This window comes from Saimiri boliviensis, chromosome 13 (genome assembly GCF_048565385.1).
Source record: "Saimiri boliviensis isolate mSaiBol1 chromosome 13, mSaiBol1.pri, whole genome shotgun sequence".
Taxonomy (NCBI): domain Eukaryota; kingdom Metazoa; phylum Chordata; class Mammalia; order Primates; family Cebidae; genus Saimiri; species Saimiri boliviensis.
Genome location: NC_133461.1, coordinates 62,235,554 through 62,257,155, shown reverse-complemented (window position 1 = coordinate 62,257,155; position 21,602 = coordinate 62,235,554). Strand labels below are relative to the sequence as shown.

General features: G+C 41.7%; 1 protein-coding gene across 19 annotated transcripts in view; it reads left to right on the top strand.

The window, feature by feature from the left end:
* EPB41L3 (erythrocyte membrane protein band 4.1 like 3) overlaps positions 1 to 21,602 on the top strand; it is a 223,820-nt gene that overhangs the window by 52,213 nt on the left and 150,005 nt on the right. The window contains exon 1 of one of the 19 annotated variants that reach the window (XM_074383737.1): positions 19,614 to 19,695. The exons of 17 other annotated variants lie outside the window; for them this stretch is intronic. The gene's annotated coding sequence lies outside the window, so the exon portion shown is untranslated. Of the gene's footprint in view, positions 1 to 19,613; positions 19,696 to 20,286; positions 20,309 to 21,602 lie in introns of those variants that run through there. One more of the 19 variants, XM_074383739.1, reaches the window with a different exon arrangement.

The window sequence follows — 21,602 nt, the reverse complement described above, 5'->3', positions numbered from 1 at the left end:
TCCTAGTTCCTCATTCTCTAACATGGCAGAGATAATAATAGCTGCATTATAGAGTTATTGAAGAAATTAAATGAAATAATACGTGCAAAACATACAAAGCTCTATCTTTACCTGTAAGACATCAGTAAAACATAGCAATTATTATTAATAGTAGTAGTAGTATCCACACTTATTTATATTTAAACATCTCCATTTCTTTAAAACTCTCATTCACTCCTTGATCCACAGAATTTTTAATATTTATCCCCAAACTCAATTGAAATTGTTCTGGTGAGGCCACTTGTGACTCCATTCTAAATCTAATGGACTCCTCTGAGCCCTTGTTTTTGTGGATGCCTTACTTTGATCTGCTGTCTCTCTCTCTGACAGTTCCTTCTTGGTCTTCCTTAAACAGCGCTTGTTCAGCTGTTACCTGTTGGTGTTTCCCAGGGCTTCATCTTTGACCCAAATTGTTATTTTTCTCCATACTGCTTTGGGATGAAACTTAATTTCTCCCTAGTCTCAATCTCTCCTGAGCTGCAAGCAAATATTTTATGGATTGTTAGAAATATGAATTAGATGCTTCATGGGCAACTCAGCCTTAAGCTGTACACAACAGAATTTATCATTTATCTTGCACTCTTTCAGTCTTTCCAACAACGTATTTCTCCCCAACCGCTTCTCCTTTATCAAAAAATGGCACCACTACCAGTTAGGTGCCATTACGAGCGTTACCTAAGCTGGGAAGCGGGATTCAGGGCAGACCTCTCCTTTCTAGTCAGACAGTTAGTGCAGTCAGCACTAGCGCACTGAGTGGAGACTGTGTCATGCAAGGGGACACCAAGTCCTGTCAGTTTTTTCTCTGGCATATTTCTCAATCCATCTTGCTTTTTTCCATACCTACTATTATTGCCCTAAGAATAATTTATTCCTATAGTAATGATAATACCTTCTTTGTTAACATCAATATTATTATTTCTTGCTTAAAGAACAGCAAAACCTCCTACTTGGTCTTCTTGCCACTAACTAGTCTTACATTTCTCCAGTCTTTTCTCCCAAATGCTGTCAGAGTGGTTGCTCCAAAATACAATGAGCACTGTGTTACTCCCCTGCCTGCAATCCATTGCCCGCAAGATAAAACTCAAGGACTGACCGCAATATGCATAATTGTCAGTCACTTGGGCCTTACCTGACTCTCTTCAAAATGTTCCTGCCCTCTCTTCTTACAGATTCCCCATACTAATGCTGAATTCAAGGATCCTGTGACTTTTCTAATCCAATTGTTTCTTCTGTCTGTATTCCCTTCCCCTCATCCTCTGCCCATTCATCTGGTAAGACTCAGCTCAGGCTAGGTTAGGTGCTGTCATACTACCTGGGCTTACTTCCAGCAAAGCATTCCCTGCATTAAAGGAAAGGATTAATTCACATGGCAGTTGTCCTAGTAGACAAGGAACACGTCTAGAGTCACACTTTTATTTCATCTCTGTGTCCCTGCTACCTAATACGGTACAGTACTAAGTCACACAGTAAGTGCTCAATAAACATCTAAAGAAGGCTGGATGGGAAGAGGACACAGGGAAAGTACTGGAGGGCTCTGGTGGGACCTGCAGCAGTGTGGGGGGATGAGACATCCACAGGGGCTTCGTGGAGAGAGAGGGTCTCAGCTAGTGGCTATCACATACAGGCTCTTCATGTTCACTTCATCATTGTCAATATTTCCGTATCATTGCCAACACCATGGTTAACATTGATTGGGTTCTGGTGATGCGTTAGGCACTATCACATTCTTTAGATAGCTGAATTTATTTAACCTTCATTTCTAGCTCTACAGGGTTGGTATCCTGACCCATCTCCTTTTTAAATATTGAAAAACTTAGAGAAAAGTAACTTTAATTTTCTCTAGGTCACATAGCTCCTAATTGGTTGAGGAAGAAATAGAACCAAGTCATATGACTAATGCTTCTCTTTTCTAAGCTACTTATGATCCCCACTTTCATTGTTTAACTCCTGATCATCCTTCAAGTTACCACTCAGTGTGGATACAGAGCAACAAAGCAAGTTATGTTTTTTAATATTTTTTTTAACTTTTAAACTTTTAATTTTGAAATCGTTTTAGATATACAGAAGAGTTATAAACTCAGCAAGGAGAGTTCCTGTATATACCACATTCAGCTATCCTAAGGTTAGCTTCTTACAAATATACAGTACAGTGGTCAAAACTAAGAAGCCGACATTGGTACCACACTAACCAAATGCAGATTTCGTTTAGATCTCACGGTTTTTCCACTGATGTCCTTGTTTGGTTCCAGGATCCAATCTGGGTTCCCACTTTGCATACTAGTGACTCACTAGGATCTCCTTGGTCTCCAGTCCCTGGCAGGTCTTCAGTTTTCCCGTCTTTCATGACTTTGACACTTTAGAAGATTAACTCATCATTCTGTAGAATGTCCCTCAGTTTGGATTTGTCTCGTGTGTCCTCATGGTTAGATTGAGGTTATGCATCTTTGGAAAGAATCTATAGTGGCAACATGCCCTCTGTCAAATGGGGCACATGATGTCTATATGTCTTGTTACTGATGATCTTAACTTTGATCACTTGGTCAAGATGACTTCTGCTAGCTTTCTCTACTGTACTGTTAACATGTTTCCCTTTGCGATAATATTTTTGGGGAGATACTTTGAAACTATGCAGCTTTAAATTTATAACCACTAATGTTAGCATTCATCAGTGGATCTTCTCTGTAGCAATTATTACTGTGGTTTTCTAACGGTGATTTTTCTATTTTCTTCATCTATACTGTAGCTGTTAATTGGAATTAGTCTATAGGGAAGAGTTGTTTCTGTTCCTCCTTTTGCTTATTTGTTCAATCATTTATTTTTAGGAGTATGGACTCATGGGTACTTAATGGATTCTTTGTGTTATAATCCAATACTACCCTCATTTTATATTTTTACTTAAATTGTTCAGCCGTGGCCATCAGGAGCTCTTTCAGGCTGGCTCCTGTGTCCTTTCTATATCCTCCTGTACTGTTTTAAAAGCATTTCCTTACTTTCTGGTACCAAAAGGATGCTCCAGGCTGAGAAATGAACCAAATTTTAGAAATTAATTACAACTATGTAGCATATGAGAAAATTAAAATTTCTCATCGGACATGTCATGCAGTCGATCACTAGTCTTTTAAAAGCTTGGTGCTTCTCATAAAGGATTTGTCTTATGTGACTTTAAGAAAACCAAAGAACATACTAAGTCCTTCGTTCTTCTCCCCAGCCCCCAATATAAAGCCTTGGAAATTACCATGTAAAGTATGGAATGTAACATTGCAGTCACATAACAATACTTGCCATTTAATTTTCTTTCAATAAATGTGCAAATGTTCCCCTTCCTGATCAACGTACCTGAACAAATGTCGATTTTCGGAATGGTGTGGTGAATGGTGCAGCAGGCATCCTGCGGTGTTCTCTAGGAATTTAGGATCTCCATGCTTAATTCCCCTATCTAGATGAACTTGTACTTTACCTGAGGCTTTGACTTAGTTCATAGCCAGTTGTCTCTTCCTGCAGAGTGAATTAAGTTTGAAAAAGTTAAAATTAAAAAGTTGCTCTTATCAAGTTGATTGTACTGCCAAAATCGTTTAGACTTTCTATATGTATCTCTGAGGGAACTTGTTCTTAAAAATAAATTTTATGGTAGAGATGAGAGTTCTTCACTTTTAAAGTTACTGAATCTAGATTAGTGTCAATTACGGCTGTTCTTCACCCATCACTCATCAGGCCGTTGCTATGCCATTAATCAAGGGAACCCATCTAATTTTAGGTTTAGCTTTAATCAGCTCTTGCACTATTTCCATTTTTATATCATCCCTTTATACAAACACCTTAGATTACTTTTAACATTTTTGTAAATCATAGTCGGAGAAAAACCTAATCCAGCAAACAAATTTTGAGAGGACTTGTTGGAAAAGGAAATCATACTGGGAAAGTGTGTGTTGTGTAAAGTCAATAGAGATATATTTTCACATCTGGATGGTGTCATAGTAACTGAGCCAAAGATCAAAATAGAATGAAAAGAATCATATGAAGGAAGGCTAAATAACATGCTCATTCTACAGAGTGCATAAAGGCAGAAATTTTAAATATAGTAACTAAGGTCATAGTACAGGTATAGTATACCAGTTATTTTTCTGGTCTTACTAGGAACACTGTCAATTATGTGGTAGATGAAAAAAGATTTTATTTGGATTATGTACAAAGAATCTGAGATAGTAATTAAGCCATCCATAATTTTGTTTAGCCTTTGTAGATTTTTTTCCAGGGAGGTAACCAAGTAAATGTATGATTGATATGTACTGCAAGAGGGTTTCAAATTACATCAAATAATTATGAGCTTATAAAAAACATCTGTGAGTTCATTTGTGGAATATTATTCGGAACTCAGAAGATATTTTCCTTTAGTAAGATCGTTTCACTTCTTGGTGTCCCACGTGATTGGACAAGAGCCTAATTAATCCATGATATGCTTAAAGTATGGACAAACTACAGTGTTTCACTTACAGTAAATTGCCATTTTTTGTATTGCTGCTATGAAGCTCTGCCTTTAGCATCCTATCTCAAGTGGCTGTTGAGTTAGCTGGGTGTTCACAGCTCCAGTGTAAGATTTCCCTATCCTTTCAAGGCAAGTGGAGAAGTAAGGACTTCCTACAGTTAAGGTAGACACTCCCTTTGTCTTTCTCTCTTTGTAAAAGGTCTGTGTTCCAAATTAAGAAATCTGAGAAACTTCCCTTCTCCATTTATTTGTAAACGGAACCTTTAATAAGTCAAGACTTAATGATAAAATGACATTTCACTGTCAAAACCTCTATCATCTGTTTTCTTGGTCTGCAACTTTGGAGTAACTGTTCAACTTTATAAAAGTAAAACTGTAGCCAAATATTTTGAAGATCAAAACGTCCTCTACAGGAAAAAAAAATGTTTATTCATCTTCAGTAAGGAGCACATGCCAAATTATTCTGTTTTGAGAGCTTATACAGAAACGGTACTGGACACTTCACTTTAGTAACAATCACTTAATTAATTCCAGACGCTGTGTAATGTTGGCAAGGAAAATACTCATAATGTTCAAAAAACTCATACTTGATGTAGTCTAATTGAATTACAACACTGCTGTTAAGGACTAAGTACACTTGTAGAATATGAATGTTTGTCCTGTTATGCCCTCTTCTAGATAATGACTCTTAGGAAAATTAATGTATTTTTACTTAAGTATTAATGATAGTAGCTAACTGGTATGTGCTTACTATGTGTTAGGCACAATTGGAAGAGCTTAATATATGTGATGCTGAAATAACCCCATGAAGTGGGTAATGTGGTCACTTCCATTTTGCAGTAAAGACACTGAGGCCTTGAAGGTTCAGTAACTTAATTCGCAGCCAGCAACGTTCAGAGCCAGATTTAAACTCAAATCTGACTTGCCCAGGCTCACCTCCTAACACCCAGGCCATGCAGCTTCTACATACCTAAATAAATATATTACCATTCTGGATACTATAGACATACACTCTCCACAAAGGCATAATGGTGTCTAGATACCAATGTCCTTATCTGTCGCCTATTTTTAAGTGTTTATTAGGCTCGTTTCGGCTTCCCATTTAAAAAGTTGTTCCTGTAGGAATCGGGATACACTTGTACATCCTTGTAGTGGTTTGAGCCCAAACTCCAGTAGTCCTCACATCTGTCACAGTGTGATGTTTCTGCATTGACGAAAAGAAGCTCAACCATTAAACAAGTATATCAGAGTGCATTCTTTCAAAGGCCTGTTGTCTTCTTGCAAGTAAAAATCCATGCCGATAAGTGTAGTTCTACCATTTACCTGATTGTAACCTCAGATAAGTCACTTACCTTCTCTTCTGTAAGATGGGTATAAGAGACTGGCAGGTTTTCTGAAACTTAAGTGACAGAATGTATGTCAAATGCTTGCAAAGTGCCTGGCACATACTAAGTGTTCAATAAATTAGTTGCTATTGTGAGTGAAGATGTTCTGTGGTTCAAAATCTTGTTGGAACTACTTTTTGAAGTCCCTCCAAACTAGTACATGAAACTATTCTAAAGAATTTAGTTGAGTTTGTTTATAGTTACAACTCAGGGTTTCGTTTAATTTTGGTGTTCAGTGGATCTGACCCCACTGATTCCTTTATTCATTAGCCCAGTGCTAAATCATTTTGGCTCCTTCCCAAAACCAGTCCATCTCCAACGTCATGAATATTTGCAATTTCTAAAAATGATTCCAGATAATGCGACATGTGTTCTTGAGAAAACTTCTCAAATAAATGTTTTAGCAAGTTTTGAGTGCCCGGGCACAGGGGCTGATGCCTGGAATCCCAGCACTTTCGGAGGCCGAGGTAGGTGGATCATTTGAGGTCAGGAGATCAAGAGCAGCCTGGCCAACATGGCAAAACCCCATCTCTACTAAAAATACAAAAATTAGCCAGGTGATAATGGTACCTGTAATCCTAGCTACTTGGGAGGCTGAGGCAGAAGAATCGCTTGAGCCTGGGAGGCGGAGGGCTGGGGTGTGCTAAGATCCCACCACTGCACTCCAGTCTGGGCAAGAGAGTATGACCCTGTCTCAACAAAACAAAACAAAGAAACAAAAAAAACAAGTGTTTTGAGCAATTTTTAAACTTTTTTGAATTGTGTGTGCTATAAGACTAAAAAAAAGCATGTTAGGAAAAGCCCACATGTTGACATCTATTTTTCCATGCTTATTTAAATATCTGAGGCCTGTTAACCTCAGAGCAGATGGCATTTCCTGCACTTACCCCTTTCTATCAGGCAACATTATCAAGTCTGCAGACCCAGCAGACCCGCTAATCAGAGTTCCTGGCTGCTTCGTCCCAGGTCTTCTGGGAAATGGATTTATGAGCTCAGCACACCTCCCGACGGTCAAGAGCCACCTCCTTTACTTTGTCAAATGGGTTGGTTCTCCAACCGCCTTCCTGCTCAGCTTTTGCAGCTATGTGTCCACAGAGGTGAGAGGAAGGAGGGAGACCCCAGAGGCCCCTGGCTGCACTGGCAGAGAGAGAGTGGCTGTGTGGTGTTATTGTGAGCCCCCGTTATCACCATGACACATCATTATATGGCATTGAGAGCTTACTGAGTGCCTTTTTCATGAATTATTTCATTTAATCCTCTCAATGATCCTTGAAGCAGGTTTAGTCATACCGTTTATAAATGAGGGAGCAGATAAGAGGGGATGAAGTAATGTAACCCAAGCCAAGGTCAGGGAGCTGGGAGGGAGGAGTGGGGCAGAGGGCAGGTCTGTGGACTCCATGTTTCCTGCTGTGTCCCCCACACTGGTCCTTGGGCAGACAGAGAAACCCATTGTCTCTCAGAGTTTCTCTCAGTCCATCGTGGATTGCTGTACAAATGCCGCTTATTTTTCTGCCCTCTAACTTTTCTAATGAGATTAATCACTGGCATCCAGGGAGCAAATGTGAATCAGTATCAAAGTTTAGAGGCTGATCCTCTGAACTGAAGAATAGTTGAGTCATTCTCCTGCCTCATGTGGCAGCATTTCAACCCCAAACGTTCCTACTCCAGCAGCACCAGTAGGGAAAATTAAGGTTTTGGTTCCCGAAAGATAATGTGTCATCAGCAGCTCTGGCTTGTCCCCTACCCAGAGTAGCTGCTCAGTCCATGTTTGCAAAGGATATTGATAAATATTTGAGTGTCCATCGCAAGCTTCACTTCAATGTCCAAAAAGCCTTGTTGATTTTTTTGTCTGTTTGTTTGCATTTTTCCTTTGTATCCAGCAGAAGTGGTGAGTCCCTGGCTACCAACTGGGCAGGCTGAAACCCAACCATTATGTACTGCCTGGTTGCAATAATGACAGTCCATCAACATTTATTTGTTGTAAATATTCACTGAGTGGCTTTTACATGCCAGGCGCTGTGCAGGTTGGGGACATAGTGGTGAGTGGAAGCAACCCAAATTCCCTATTGGGACTTGCATCTAGTGAAGGGAGACAGCGGTTTGTGGAATCGTCACACACACAAATGCATAGATGACATGCTGGAAGCAGAGGGATTTGTGCTACCAGAGCCCTTGCTGAGGATGTGTGACCTAGTTAAGCTGTAAAAGACGAATGGAAAGATGGCTGGGTGGACGGGAGTGGAGGAAGAGGGCACATTCAGTATTGAGGCTGCTTTTGAGAGTATTGATCTCACCTGAGAACAATGGGATTGGGAAGTGCGAGGCAGGGGTGACAGCATCAACTTTGTCTGTCTTCTGAGTACTCACTCATTTCCTGGGAAGCAGGATTAGAAACCTGAGAAGAAACTATTTCAGGTTGGGATGTTGGGCTGGGGTGGGGGAGATGTGGACAGAGCCCAGAGATTATTTAAGGTGAAGCACAAAGGACTTGGTGATAGATCTGATAAGGGGGTTAGGGAGAGTATGGTGTCCAGGAGAGTCCTGGGTTTCTAATTTGCATGACTGGGGATTAGTGGTTTCATTCACTAAGCTCTCTACTACCTTGCACTAGGATGTTTTTCAGCTCCTTTAGGGCCAACATACCATGCTACTTATTCTGAAAAATACAAATATGGGTAAAAGAGACCCACTGTCCTCACAGCTTACAATCTAGCAGGGCAGAGCATGGGGAGTGGCTGAGATATACCTCTGCCAACTCACTATCTCCTGATGTTTTCTCCAAGTATAGAGGTTGCATAAAGTTGGCAATGGTCAACACACACGAATGCCCCCTCCAGAGGGTGACTAGAGGATGAGAGGCCTTGGGACTTGGGTGCCCCGGTGGAGGAAGAGGCTGGGAATAAGGAGACAGAAGAAGGAATGACCTGGCAATGTTTGAAAGGGCATTGTGAATCACTGAATCAACCTTAACGCAGACTGAATGGAAAGACACAGCACAGGCTTCAGTCCTGAAATGATGGAATCTAAAATTCATCTTTAGTGGGCATGCCAAGCGCAATCAAAGGAAGTGAGCCATGTCATGGGAGCAAGTGAGATGAGAGTGATTTTTGAGGGTGAAGGGTGAATTGCGATGTCTTCGCCTCCAATAGCCCCTTAAACGTATTCACTGCTTGATGGTGGCTAAATCTTTATAAATATCACCATGGCAACCACTGATATGAAAAATAACATTAGCCTAGACACTTCTGCTTCAGAAGATCTGACATTTTCCACTGCAGTGGTCATTGCCATTGTTTGTGCACATGAGCAAAGAGGGCCTTGCTTCGATCCTGTCACATTTTCTTTTGTCCACAGAATATAAATGCTCATTAAATTCCCCCTGATGTTAACAGTGGCCAAGTAGCATTTGGGGAGAGGTGGCTTTACCATTCTTCCCTCTCATCTCTGGGTGTGCGGTGGAAGAGGAACCCTACTGATATCACCAGGGCTGCCTCAGGAGTGAGGAATAGGGTTTTTCTTAGGGTGCTTGGGAGGTCCTGCCTACATCAGTTCCATAGTTGGAGGGAACCAATATATGCTGCATATCACTATGTCACATTTTTATCATATATCCACCATTCCCTTAGATTTACTTTCTTCCTTCCAAATTTCCTTCCTGTGTCTAATCCCAATCCTGAGAAAGCTAACTCTTCCATTTTATACTTGTATCCCTCTAATAATCCTCCTAAAAGAGTCCCATGTTTTATAAACTCTGTGCTTTTTAAAATTCTTTCATTCAACACACATATTGAATACCTTTTCCATGCCAGCACTGTTCTAGGTGGCTGGACCCCTGCTTTTGTGGGACTTATGTCTGGAATGGCAGAAGACAGACAATAAACATAATAAATAAGGAAATAATATGACATGTTAGGTCATGGAAAAAAAAAGAGAGTGACATAAGGGGGTAGGTGTTGGGGTAGCCCTGTCACAGTTTGGTTTTCACTGGGTATATTTAAGGTGTACAGGGCAGGCTTCTCTGAAAGATGATGGGAGCAAAGACTTGAAGTAGGTGAGGGCATTAGTATTTCCTAGAGGAGAGCTGATTGCAAAGCTGACTGTGAGAGTACACTTGGCCTGGGTGAGGACCACAGGAACAGAGCGCCTGCAGTGAGAGGGAGTGTGGCTGGCAGATAGGCCCAGAATGATGGGGCTGGATGGGGTTGGGGCAGATAACATGGCCCCCGGAGGCTTTGAACAACAGTGACGTGACCTGGTTTATGTTTTACCAGGCTGACAGTATCTACTGTTTGGAGAGTGACTATAGAGGTCTCAAGGTAGTAGCAGAGACAAATGTACTGAAGTGTTGCAGGAACCCAGACAGGAGATGGTGATGGTTGGCACCAACGTGCCAGAGGCAGGTGCAGTGAGAAGTGGCTGGTTCTGGGTATGTCCTGAAGGTAGAGCCAGCAGGATCTACTGGTGGATGAGACTATCCACCTTTGGCCTTTTTCTCAAATTCTTAACTTGTAGAATGCTCTTCCTGGTCAAATGGATACATGTTTCTACAAGGATCCCATCTGGGGCACAGCTTTTTGAAATTAAGATCCCCTTTTCTGTAGAAGAAATTCCAAGGGAACCTATGTAATTGTTTAGGGGCAGTTTAGCATCATGGTGAAGAGCATGGACTCCAAATTAAAATTGTCTGATTCTACTACTCACCAAATATGAGGCCTGAGACAAGCTACTCAACCTCTCAGCTGCCTCAGTTTTTTAATCACTTGTAAAATATGGATAATTATGTTCCTACTTCATGGAACTGTGAAGAACAAAGAGATAATGTGCACACAAACCCCTTAAAACACTGTGTGGCACATAGCAGAGGTAAATAAATGTTAAGAATAATAATTATAGGTTTATTAGCACTTGCCTTAAGTTCTTTTAATAGCTTCTTAGACTATAAGCAACCTGCATATTCTTTCTAAATTGATGACTTCTTAGAAAACTTCTGTTCTTTAATGTGTCCATAGTAGTATAGTCTCTCCTTAATTCCATTTCTCTTCTTGTAGCCAGTGCAATATGTTCTCATTGCAGTATATAACTGTACTCTAAATTTCCTGCTCTGAAAGTCAAAACAGTTGAATATTGGCAATTTCATATGATTTAACTGAATGATTTAACCATCTAGTTAGAGGCTTTATAGGACTAGCTCAGAAGTCAGGCCACCTGAGCTTGCACTGAGGCTCTGATAGTCACACCTGTGTAACCTTGAGCACCTTGTGGAAGCAGCTTCTGCCTCATTGGCCTCTTTTGAAAGTAAGGGTAATAACAGATTCCACCTTGCAGGGCTCTGGTGATGGTGAAAGTTATTCTCAGCAAATTTTAGCTCTTAGTGAAAACAGAGATTCCCTGGGTCAGGTACCATGAAGTAGCAGTATCCCAATGCCTGAAAACACCTGGGGAAAATCGCTAGCTCCAATTAAAAGGTCAGGTTATATTCACTTAGACAATTTCCTACTGGCTTCTCTAATTTTTCAAATATTTTTGTCTGTTTCATCAAAAAGTACCTGCTGGAACCTTCTATTATTCATCATCTGAGATAACCACAAGTGCTCCACATCACAAGGAAACTTGGAATAAAACCACAAATGATATTTTTTTCTTTTGGGTGTTTGAAGAGTTGTTGAAATTCTAGTCACGATATTTAATGTGTGATGAGTTTTTTAAGCCTGTTGTGAAATATGCCAGCATTTTATTGACACATTACTATGAATTGGGTAGCCAGCTACAGTAATAGGTTTCCCCTAGAGTGTGAGAATCAACAAATCTGATGGCAGGCACTGCCAAGCAAACCCAGCCTGTTCAAAATCAACTCACTTCGCAGAGAATGGGCATATGCATGTGGCAAGCAGTGGCTTCTATCTTCAGGTAATTTTTCAAAAGATATAAATAAGTGCTTGTTATCAATATTTATTTTTATAGCCTCTCTCTTTTGAGGAATCCTTAACATTCAATTTAATTATGTGCTTTAGTCTTCTTTTACCTGTTTCTCAACTCCACTTACTCCTAAAAATCACTTGGGGAATGCTGAAAGATACTGTTGCTGGGTCCCACTCTCCAGAGTTTCTTATCTAATTGATTTGCGATATAGCTCAAGCACCAGTATTTAAAATGTTTTAAATTTAAACTATTAATTATGAAACCTGTCAAATGTACACGAAGTAGAGAGAATTGTCTAAGTCCACATGTACCTATCCCCCAGGTGTGATAATTCACTTCAGTGACTCACATTTTTGTTGTTGTTGAGACAGGGTCTCGATCTGTTGCCCAGGCTGGAGTGCAGTGGCACTATCACAACTCACTGCAGCCTCAACCTCTCAGGCTCAAGTGATCCTCCTACCTTAGCCTCCTGAGTACCTGCGACCACAGGCAGGCTCCACTATGCCAGGCTAATTTTTAAATTTTTTGTTGGGTTCTCAGTATGTTGCCCAAGTTGGTCTCACACTCTTAGGCTCAGTGATCCACCTACCTCAGCCTCCCAAAGAGCTGGAATTACAGGTGTGAGCCATTGGGCCCAGCCTCCAGTGGATGTTTTTTAAAAAATCCCTCCATGTGATTCTGCTAATGTGCAGCCGTAGTTGAGAACCACCTGTTTGTGCTAGTAAAACAGAAATGGAGGGAATATTTCAGTAGATATTGATATCATATCAAGAGAAGCGGAAATTTGCTGAAGGTTATACAACGATTTTCAGATATTACTTGGTGCACTGTTCATCAAGCTATAATGGCATTGGGGAGGATGGCATGTGCTCACTGCATGCCTGTTTGATTTTGTTAAACAGTCGGATAATTTGGTAATAGGCATTGACACACCCAGGAAAAATTCCAAAATGCGCTTCATGGTTTCCCATTCAGAATATTTATACCTTGACTCCAAAAACAAGGTATAAATATTCTGAATGGGAAACGACGCGCAGCTACTTGTGTTGAATTAGCAAAGCTTGGCTTAGAGGTAAAGAAAGGTTTGATTAGAGAGGTTGGGGATTCGTGTAAATCTAAGCAGATTAGAGTTGACGGATCTGAGAAGATGTGGGAGGGGAAGAGGTGGTGGAAACTGTCATGAGATTTATGGAGAAGAAGCACAGAACCAATGACAAATTAATCTCAACCTATAATTGAGAAGTTGTTGGGGATTCAAAGACCATGTACATACGTACATGAGTGTTCCTTCATGAAGTCAATGCTTGCGTTGCTACCTCAAACTGGGTAGGCAAATCCTGATTCCTGAGTGGCAAAAGTTTGTAACACAATTTCCTCTCCCACTTGAACAAGATTTTATAGCTGATCTTGCCCAAGTGCCCTCCTGATAGAAGAAGCCCTATCTGGCTTTACTGACAAATGTCATTGGTATCTCCTTAAACACTGTAACTGGAAACTCACTGCTCATAAAACAGCCTGGTCTGTATTAGAAGGATGGGCCTCTTTTCTTGAGCTGAAATCGCATCCTTTAATGAAAGAAAATATTTCTAAACATATATAGATGTAAAACCAGATTTAAGTTTGTCGGGCTCATCAAGTAGAAAACCAAAATAATCTTATAAATTGATATGAGAAATGCAAGGCCTGTACAATAAAATCAACAATATACTAATTTAAAAGGATTAATGATATTGCTTTTCTGAAACAAAATTCCTCATGTTGTGCTTCACAGTAGAAGGATGGAGCCTCTGGTCAATTTCCTTATTTAATTTGGTTCACTAAGTTTTACTAAGCAGCACAGGGAATGCCTGTTTGCCTAAGTATGGTATATCAAAATGTATTGAAATTCTCTATTTGTGGGGTTTAAGATAGTCAGATCTCACACTTAACTAAAACTGCTGGCAATTAGTCCTCAATTTCCCATTTTAATGAGAAATTCCCTTGGCAACTTTGTAAAAACTTGGAAATTAAGGTCAGAGTTGCAGTGTTACTGCAATCTTCAATAAATAGGCATCTAATCCAGTTATTGCTGGAACTGGGAACAGAACAATCTTTCATTGTTATTTATTACTATACTTACTGCTAATGAACTGCTGCTACAGACTGATGCGTGCAATCACAGGATCCAAGCAAGAACTCTTGCAAACTGCGAGGCGTGGAGTGTAGGTTATCTTCAGTTCAGCTCTCATGTGTGTCTGAGTGAGGCTGTTCTTCCACCCCCTTTCTGTTCCAACTTCTATGAAACATCTGTCTGAACATACTTTGTCACCTGTGGGATTGTTGGTATGGACCAGTTGCCTAGATCAATGGTTCTCAAGATTTACTGTGATTTATAATCACCTGCGGAACTTGTTAAAAATGCCTGCTCCCTGGACCCCACCCCAGAGCTTCTGATTCTTTTAGTTAAGGCTGGACCCCAAAATTTGCATTATTAACAAGCACTTTGAATGATTCTCATATCAATGGTATGTATCCGGTAGTTTTATTCTTTTTAAGATTTTCATTGACACAGAAACATAAAACTAAGAAAACTGTTCACAAGCAACCTAGTTTGAGAAATTCTGGTATCCTCAGATCTGTATCATTTACAAATGAGTCAGCCCTGGATATCAGACAAATCCCTAATAAACATCTTGCATATGAGAGTGTCCGCAGCCAAGGCTTTCATTCAAATGGCTTTGACCTATTAAACAAATTTATTTTAAGGGACAAAGATATTCTAGATGATGTTCTCAATGATTCCCAGAGCATTCTGGAAGCTGTGGACTACAGTGGAATGACATTTTCGGGTTGTACCCTCACTGTTGAAATCTGCAAGCCAGTGAGACAGCTGGAAAGGGGGAAAACACATGCTGGAAAACAGGAATCAAATTAAGAAACAAAGCTAATGTTTTTTCCTTAGTTATTGCTGTATGTTTATTAGTTTATAAAGTTAATCGTCACATATTTGCCTAAAGAGGAGATAGTATTAACAAGTTAATAAGCCTGACTTCTGAATGTGTCTTACTATCTACTGTTTTCCTCCTCAGATAATTTTTGTTGATAGCTTCTGGGGTGAAATATAAGAGCTGATTAGGATTACTTACAGCTTTACAAAGGATGGAGAGGCTTGCTGGCATTTATTTTGTCTTTTGGGGGAAAGTGATTAAAATGTTAAGTGTCTTGGCATATAATTCGATAGTGATCATCTGGTTGAGAGTTGAATTTCATATTATAGATTAACAACTTCCATCTTTATATTTTAGCATTCATATTTTACCATTCAATATTTATAACATAAAATCCTTAAATAGAAAACATTCTCAATTGATTTTTTATTTTTACTTGAGAATAGAATTATTTACATTTAACAAAGAATTGATCACTAGAATAACCCTTACAATTTTATTGTTAAAATTATTCCATTTAAAAGTGCTGAGACTTATTTCTAAAACTTACTAGAAATGGAGAAAGTAAAAAAAAAATCGATAAGGATATGTTTTAATACAATAAAACCTACATACTATGCAGTGGTACACCTTTAAGGCTATTCTTTATACAAGAATACAAAGAGAAGGAAGGCAAATATGGAATTCTGATGAATAGAAATGATTTTAAATGGTGTTAGCATGCCTAAACTTGCTCCCTTTCCATGTTTTTATACACTTTGTGCTACATTTATACCTATCAATACTTTATATCATTTTGCATCTGTGCCTTGCATGTAGACAGACCCCTGAAATGGTGTATACAAACTTGATATGAAGAGAGCATCTGGAAGCCTTAATGAGCTGTAAACTTAAAGCTATTCTTAGAACCTAGAAACTCTTCAATGAATTTTTATTTCAGAAGAATAAGCTTGTTGCCTTTGAATTATGCATTCATCCCTGTATTTCTCTTATTTATGGTCCCCAGTAATGCTGTGGCTGAAGACTTTATATCCTGATTTCAAGAACTTGATATGCAATTCAGGTGCCTGACATTATTCTGAGCATAAAATAAGCTTGAACTAGTTATTGCCAGTGTTGTTAACATTTTACTAAGGCAGCAGATCAGGGTTGAATAAATGAGGCCAAATGAGTGTGCATGCCTATTAGAGTGGCATTTGTAGGGTTTGGTCAAGCATCAATATTCTTTCACTTTCAATGTATGAGAGCAAAGTTCAGATAAGTTTAACCAGACGGATTCTCTATTATTTCTTTCTGGAGTCTTGTCCGTAAGACTGACAATATGGCTGTCAATACAAATGCAAATTCTGTCCTTCTTTTGGCTGTCATGTTGGAGGAATCATTGCTGTTCAGGTAGCAGAATACCAGTTACTCATTCACTCAAGGAGTCAGCGCTCTACTGACATCTGTGGTGGAATAGAGGTTCATAGGGGATCCCATCTCTTCAGCTTGGGATGAATTTACACACATACCTTACCTGAAGTAAGGTAATAGCTGTTGGCCTTCAGTGATGTATCTTATATACAATAATTTCAGGAAGCCCGTAAATAAAGTTAGTGTAGAGGAAGCCCAAGTTCTGGTGGTGGAGACCAGCATGGGCATCCTAAGACCTAAGCTAGAGTCATGGAATGTTTCCTGCCTTTCCATGGATTATTATTTCAGTATTTGCATAACACTCCTTTTAGCACTGTGTGGACATAGTAAATTAAACATCTGAAGAACTGAGTTCTCATGCCAAATTGGCACTAATTCTAGGACTGTGTAAAATGTATTTAGTGGGCCCAAGAACTACTTTTCTATAACTTATTGAAACAGCACCATGAGGGGGGTTACATTGACAGGAATAAATAATTCTCTGGGGCTATAGGTGACTTTCTTTTTGATAGTGAGAGGGAAAAAGAGAGAAGTTAGTATTCTAAGAAAACAAGCAAATGCAACTGTAATTGTTATCTTCACCTTGCCTTCTACTTTGTTATGTGCCTTCTCCTTTCTATGTGGAAAAGCTCATTATTTCCTGATGCAAGTTAAATAGTAGGGTTTTCATTACTGCTTTTACTCAGTAAGTAGTAAGAGGTGATACATCTTTTAGTTTTATGATTGAACCATATAGAATTGTAGAATCAGTCCTCATATTATTGAACCATATAGAATTGTAAAATCAGTCCCTAATTTTATACATGAGGAAGCTGAATCCCTGAAGAAAAGTGACAGCTTATTTCATTATTCAATGTCCATTCATTCATTTAGCAAAAATGTTAAGTGCTTGGCTTGCAATGTGCCCAGTGAGGCACTGTGGGGAGACAGAGAGGACTAAGAGAGGCTCCTGCATGAGAGTCACAGGAAAGAATGAAGACAGTGCTATTACCAAGATGCAGGCAAGTTGCTGAGGGAGCTATGCACCACTCATGAAGCTGGCATTTCTTTTTCTTCCTGTCTGTGCGAGGGTGGGGGGCGGGGGTGGGGTGGGGGTGGGGGCGGGGGAGGGGGTTGGGTAATAGAGGAGAGCCTTGGTCAAATCTAGAGGATTCCAAAGTAATTGCTTCCAGATTTCCTATCAAACTATGCAGCAGTATGGTTTTTACTCCAATTCATGGAATATTACCATAATTAGATAGGTATTTCTAATTAAAAAAATACTTAGTTGTCTAACATTTTTCTCCCAAGAAAACTGCCAAACACTATTGCTGATTTTCATCATCACAAAGATTAAGATTCATGAGTCATAAGAAAAAGTTTGCTTTCAATTAAAAAAAAAAAAGCAAAACTACTGCAATAAAATGAATGAAAATATGGAGCCATCTGTCTCTTGAATGATAATGCCAAATGAGTATTTATTGTAAACAATACAATTTATTCAAGTCCACTTTCAATGGAGAGTGCTTTAGTGTACATGCAAAAAAGGAAAATGAATTCTTTCTTCATTCATAGACCTTATATGCTACACACACAGTCATACAGGTGCATATGTGATACGTGCATATATATCTCGAATACTCGTATGCAACACTTCCTGACAGGAAATGCAGTTAATTCCCAAACATCCACTATCGGAAGTGTCTCCTTTATCTGTCACCCCAAAGACAGTTCAGGCCCTCATTGCCTCTGGTAACTGTCATGATGCCATAGTCTCCTCCAGTCAGCAACCTGGTATTTGCCCATCTGTTCTAGTCTTTGCAGAACCATAAGATTACTTTTCCTAAAGCATGACTTAAGTCACACTTTCTTGCTCAAAATTTCCCAAAGCTGCACATTTACAGAATATAGTCCCATAAACTCCATAGCAACATAATAACTATAATTTTCCAACCTTCTCCTCCTTCAAGCTGAAAACACCCTTCCACTCCAGCCAAGGAAATCAAATGCCATCCCCCTTTCCTACTGAAGTTTTCCCTGTTCTAGAAACCTGTGCCAAGTCTCCCCACCTCCCCAACCCTCACTGAGAGATCAGACCCACTAATCTCTGCCAAAGGTACGTGTTCTGTATCCTGTCTTTGGCACCCAGTAGTAAATGCAGTAATTTTGTGAATCCATTTTTTCCCTCTTTTAATGAGTCCCTAAGCTCCTGAGGGGTGACTGATTTGAAGAATTCTCTATTAAAAAAAAAATTAATGTACAACGTGATAAGAATCTAATGTACAACATGAGGACTACAGCTAAGGATAGAGTCTTATATTCGGAATTTTGCTAAATGAGTGTATTATAGCTACCCTTGCCACAAGTAGAGGGGTGTTGCGGGAAATGTGTAACTACGTGAGATGATCGATAACGCTAATTTGTTCTATTATAACCATTTTACTATATATGTATCTTATGTTGTATGCCTTAAATACACATACAATTTATTTTAAAAATTAAAAAATATTTAATGTTTTGTATTTTTTGTGGGTACATAGTATGTATATATTTTTATGGGGTATATGAGATGTTTTGATACAGGCATGCAATGCAGAATAATCACATGGGCAGCAGGGAATCCATCCTTCAAGCATTTATCCTTTGTGTTACAAGCAATCCAACTATACTTTGCTTATTTTCAAATGTACAATTAAATTATTTTGACTATAGTCACCCTGTTGTGCTATCAAATACTATATCTTATTCATTATAATTTTTTGTGCCCATAAAAATATTTCTTAAATGTCTTGGTTACTTGGTTAAATCTTCAGATACTGTGAGATCACCAGGACCAGGAATTACTTCTTTCACTTACAAATCACTGAAATCCTCTCCATTTCAGTGGCAAGCTTTATAAACACTGGGGAGGACCAAGTAGCTGAGCTGCTTGCTGAAAGATGGGGACTTCTCTTATCAACCATTAATTCAGATCTTCTCTATTAACATTACTTCAAGACACCACCAACTTTATTTTTTCTTTCCAAAAAGGAAAAAAAAAAAAAGTAATGCGATCCCTAGCCAATAAACAACTCACCTGAAGGTCAGGAACATTCCCCCCCCCCCCCCCAACTCCTTTCTCACACGGGGTCTGGGAGTGAACTGGGGGCTGGAGAGGCCGGGCCATCATCTAAATGGGAATCAAGAGCTAAAGCTATAGGCATTGGCAGCTGTCTCCCGGCGTCGTCCGCGGAGCCTGACCCTGCGCCAGGAAGGAGGAGGCTGTGCCCATATAACTGTCCTGAAGTACTGCGGTGCCCCCCTCCCCCGCGGCTGGGAGGGCAGGCAGGACGAGGTGGGTTTTCCTCGCACGGTCTCTGGGCGTGGGCCCCCGCCGCAGCTCCGCTGAGCCTCGGTGTCTCCTGCAACAGGGGGCGGGGGGAGCCGCGGCGAGCAGCCCTGGGCTGCGGCTTCCTCCCCACGCCCGAGTCTCCTGCGCACCGCCGCCGAGAACGCGCCCCCGAGCCTGGTCCGCACGCCGCGGCGCGCCCGGGCTCCCCGCCGATTTCAGGTAACTTTTCCGTCTCCCGGAGTGGGGGACTGCGAGGGGGTCTCGGCTTTACGAGGTGCGGAGGAAGAGCCCGAGGCCTGGAGCGAGGCGCGCGGGGCTGTGCGGCTGTCGCGTGGCTCCGGCGCCGCGCGCTCTCCCGAATCCTTAGCCCGGCGCCCGGCTTGGCCGGGGTCCCTACCCGCCCTCTCGCTCGCCGGGACCCCAGCCGGGCCGAGCCTGTGCGCCGCGCCCAGCGCCCGCTCCGTCCGCCGCGCTGCAGCAGTGGCTGGGCCAGCGAGCGGAGCGGGAGCCCCGGCCTCCGGCCTGGGGGCCTCCCTGGGATCCTTGGCCGAGGGTGCGACTTGGTCCCGGTGTCCCTTCTCCGTCAATTTGCGCAAATCCCCCGCCCGGGGCGCCATGTTTTAAGTTGCCCCTCGGGCTGGGGGCGAGCACGGGCCAGCCCCTCCGGCGGAGAGGTGCGGGGAGGGGGTGGGGGCGACACTGCGGCGCCGCCCGGGCGGGTGGAGGCTGGCGGGCCGCGGGAGGGGCCCTACGCCCAGCGCGCGGCGGCTGCGGGCTCGTCCTGGGTGCTGGCGCGGGCGGGCGCGGGCGGGCGCGGCTCGGGGCTGGTAAGGTGCGCTCGGCACAAAGCATCCCCGCTGGGTAGCGGGGCCGGCCGCTTTTATGTAACTTGCCTCTTTCCCCAAACTGGGGCAGCGGCCCCCGCCCGCGACGGGGTACGGCCGGGGCGGTGGAGTAAGAGAAGGGAGCGTCCGAGCGGGGTTGCCTGGGGCTTGGGCACCTGCAGGGCCCCCTCGACGCTGGCACCCGGGCGCGGGACTGCAGGCAGGCCGGGGGCGCACGGGTCGGCCTACAGTGGCCGGGGGACTCCGGGCGGCGCGACTCACCTGACGCCACGGGGCTGCGATTCTTCAGGGGAGGTGTCTGCGAAGGCGGCTCTGCGGCGGTGGGGGTGGGGAGGCTGGGACTTCGGACCGCTGGAGTTGGGGGTCTCAGCCAGTTCCTGGCGGGTGTTTCCTGGCTGCTGCCGCAGGGGCTTGGTTTTTCGGGTTTCTGCTGTAGTCTCGCCCGACTTCTTCCCCTTCCCCGCCACACACCCGCCAAGTTCATGGCTTCTGCAATGCGGTGGGTGTGGTTACCTAGTAAATTTTAACTATGGTCCCTTGCAATGAGAGTATTCTTCAATTTTCTTTTTAGATTACGGATCTGAAGTTTCCTAGGGTTTTCCTTTAGTGGCAGCCTAGGGTTAAAGTTGGTAGAGATTGTTGCAGAACAGAGCAAATAGAATGATAAAGGAAACATGTGGTATTAATTACTTGTGGAGGTTGGGCTGGGAGGTCCTGAGAGGGCCAGGCTGTCATGCTAATGCAGTGCTTCTATTGCGTGTTTCAGTTGTTTCAGCTTCTTTACATTAGTCCTGCGAAATTGCTTTTGCAGATATCCTGCCTGTCCTTTTTTTGGAGGGTGGTGGGGAGTGGGAATTTGAGGCTCTCTGAGGCGGCCAGGTGTGCTGGAGTTTCTCTTTACCAAGAGAAACTCTGTAGTACAGAAAGCGTCACACCAAGTGCTAAAAGCATTATTTTTTAAATTTACCCTGATTTTTAACGTCACAAGGAAACAAAAATGATAAAATTCCACTTACGTCTGTGAGCCATGGACGTAGTCTCAATTAGAACAAATTAAGCAGAAAAGCCCGATTAAGAAAAGAGAACAGCACGTTAAGCTCCACTGAACTCTGGGGACTGGGATGTGATTTCTGTCTTGGCTCAGAGAGGGTGTTTAAAAAATGCATGTTAATTTTGATATCAAACTTTAAAAACTTTAGAGTAACAAAATTAATGTGAGAGGGAATAAATTCTAAATTGGAGAAGCATGACTTCAGTTTGTTAATTCATGAAACATTGATA